The following is a 3,707-nucleotide window of genomic DNA, read 5'->3' on the forward strand; positions in this document are numbered from 1 at the left end:
TGGACAAAGTGTCCTTAGTGAGATTGCCCATAAGGCCTTCTCTAGCTAACCTAGTCATCCTCTCTTGCCTTATATGGCCAAGCCTAGCATGCCATATAATTGAATTATTAGAAGCATTATCAGATGAAGTCAAAAAAACTGAACTATCATTATTATAATATTCAATATCCAAAATTAAAAAACCATTTGAAATAAAATCACGGCCATAATAAACTGTTCCCAAATACGATAAAACATAATTATTCTAAAAAATAAACCGAAAACCAAGTTTTAACAAAGTAACTACGGAAAGTAAGTTCTCTAGAGCATACAGAGTGTGACCACCTCGCAATTCTAGCTTGTAAGTACCAACTCTAAGTACCTCCACGCTAGCTCCGTTTCCCACCTTGATGTCTCTACACCCAACAGGGATCTAGCGGTACTCCATAAATCCCACTGTATCTCTCACTACATGTTCTGTTGCCGTTAAGTCTACAGTCCACATAGGAGCAGAATTAGCAACAAGGACATGACTAATTACAAAAACATGGTGAGATGTAGGATTAGGTGTTACCTTTTTTGGCTCAGTGCATTCATGAGCAAAATGTCGTTTCTTTCCGCAATTATAACAAGTCAACTTAGACTTTTCCTTCTTTGTGTGCTTTCCTCTAGTTTTGTGCTTGACAAACTTAGCCTTCTTAGGCGGTAGCCCATTAGGTCTCTCTTGTCCAGGAGCATAATCAGGTTGCTTGTGTTTAGGCCTAGATGCCTTACGCAAGCTAGTCTCAGCCATGTGCATAGAACTAATCGGCTTGGCTGCTTCAAGGTGCTTAGCTTCAAGTTCCAAGTGACGAGCCACATCATCAAATGTTTTAATGTTCTCATTATGTGTCAAGTTTTGACATGTCGTCTCCTATGAACTTGGTAGTGAACGAATCGCTACCTGGACTTGTTGTTCATCAATAAGATTGTTTCCAATTGATTTGATTTCTTGAATCATGGAGGACATCGCCCTAAGATGCTGCTTCATCATATGTTCAAAGCGCATCTTATATGAATCAAATTTCATTGTTAAGCCATGCAGTCTAGTGGTTGATGTCCCTCTATATCTTAGCTTTAGAGCTTTCCACATGTCTTGTGCAGTTGTATACTACTCAAATTCACCAATCAAGTCATTGTGCATGCTGCTCAACATTGTAAAGTGCGCACACAAATCCTTCTTGTGCCAACTTTCATAGGCAGCAAGATCACATTGGTGTTGCTCAGTGCCCCCCTCATCGGGTTTACTCAACAAATGAGTTAGAGTCTCTAGGACTTCTTGTTCATTCAACACATACTGGATTTTGCGGTGCCAAATATTATAATTTTCACCATCCAGTTTCTCTCCTTTATTGAGATCAGCAACTATACCTTTGAAGCCATTTCACTACAAAATTTCACAAATGGGACATTACACACACATTTCAAAAATTTTGACGTTCAATCTAAAATAAACTTAGATAATCAACACATGTCGCAAGATTGAAAATTCACTAAGCTTCTTAATCATCTCTTGCGCCACTAGTGCTTTTTACTAAGCTTAATTTTAATCTATTCCTGCAAAATTATGTATGAGAGATAATGCAACTCAACCATACTCCCACTATTCTATATTTCATATTTACAAAAAATATGTATTAAAAATAATTCACCAATTTTATCAATTAACTATTAAGCCAAAAATGCTATCACAATTTAAACTCATGAGAACAATTCATATAGGCATCTCATTATTTCACTAAGAAATAATTATTTCTTTGTTGCGTTAAATATAATATTTAACATTGTGTAAATATTTTTAATACCATATTTCACTAAGAAATAATAACGGAATTAAATAATTTAAAGAATCAATCAATTCCAAATCATTAGATATTTCTTAAAAATATATACACCACCAATAAAGAGTCGCATCAACAATAGTAAATTGCAGCAGCCCTTTAAATCTAATAAGGATGAATCATCATGATATTTAAACATCATTCACATATCATGCTAATACATTTTGGAAATAAACTATTTGTGGAACCCTTTTTATTTATTTATTTAAATATTGGTGAAACAGACGGAGCACATGTGCACACTGAACAGTGCACACTAATTGAGCAACAAAAAAAAAAAAAAAAGGTGTTTAAGAAGTAAGCCATTGTGTGGGACCTCCCCCACACCCCCCCCCCCAGTAAGCCATTGTATGGGACCTCCCCCACACCCCCCCCCCCCTTTTTTATTATATTATTGGCTGTCACTCTAGCCCTTTTGGCGAGTGGCAGACACGTGATGCCTAAAATGTTGTCTTCTACTTTCATCTGCTCCTATCAATTTCTCTCAGCCAAAAATAATATGAGTTTCATAACTTCAAATTTTTATATCTTCTTCATTTCAAGTCCATTTTTAACGTACTATATACCAATTTAAAGCTTATAACGTATAGATTCATAATATGAAATCATATTTTGTAAACAAAAATCATATAAGAGCAGTTTTGTCCTTAAAGTTTTGGTGTTCTAAGTTTTGTTAAACTATATCTCATGCCACACTTAGAGATTTGCTACGAAACTTAAGGAAGATATTAATACATGTAATATAAACAACATATATTAATTTCAAGGCATGAAATGCTCATAATCGAAACTTGCCATTGAAGGCCATGTGAGGTGCATAGAAATTCATAGCATATTACAGAAGCATAAAATGCATTAAGAACTAATCATATATGCCTATGACATCAAGAACAACCTATAAATGCTCTGATACCAATGTAAGAAATAGAAACTTGCGACAGAATATAAGTAATTGGTTTTTCAGCATACCTTTCTTGGCCTAAATCGATGATCACATAGGAGCTTTGAGATTGTTCTACACTGTCTAGAGCCAGCCTCCACGCAAACCAGCTATTCAAACACGTTCTAAATTACAATTTGAATGATCCACAAACCAAAAATGTTTCTTTGATGGTGTTGCACACTACTAGAGTGATGCAAACATAACCCACAACCTAAGAGCCTCACAATACTCTATAAATACTATGAGAAATGTAGAATTCGTTCACCTATTCAATGGGTACCACTCTTGGTGTTTATATATAAACCACTCTATTGATATTGAGTGGAATAGTGGACTTAGTGGGGTAGAGTAACAGTCTAAATCATTGCTCTATAACTCCTAGATGTTACACTTTGGGTGTCCATCCATATTCTTTTCAATTTCTAATAGATGATAAAAATAATTCTTCATTTTATTCAAACAAAAGCAAACCTGAAAATTACTACTTGCTTAACACCTTGGGGTTCAAAACCTCTTCTATTGACCAAAAACTAATCACTTCGAGCACCTTAAACTCAATATAAATGCCACAACCAGATTCAAAACAAAGGAATCATGTTTTACTCTGAGAGCAACACCCCAAGATCAATACAAGAGTCTTTCTTCAGCTAAAAAGCCAAAAACTACGTTTTACCCACATAGCTGAAACTTTAGAGCAAAAGCTCATTTAGCTAGCCAACATTCTCACAATTCCAGAGCTTGGGGGTGGAGATATGGGTACAAGGGAACCTTTCCATTCTTCCTCACAATCTCTCTCAATTTTCAATTCTCGTTGATTGTGGGTCGACGTTTCGGACTTGTATACTTTTTCTGTATTTTCTTGTTTTTTAGTTATGGCATTTTGATTTCTCTCTTGTTAAAGCACC

This window comes from Quercus suber, unplaced genomic scaffold (genome assembly GCF_002906115.3).
Source record: "Quercus suber isolate HL8 unplaced genomic scaffold, Cork oak 2.0 scaffold_469, whole genome shotgun sequence".
NCBI lineage: Eukaryota > Viridiplantae > Streptophyta > Magnoliopsida > Fagales > Fagaceae > Quercus > Quercus suber.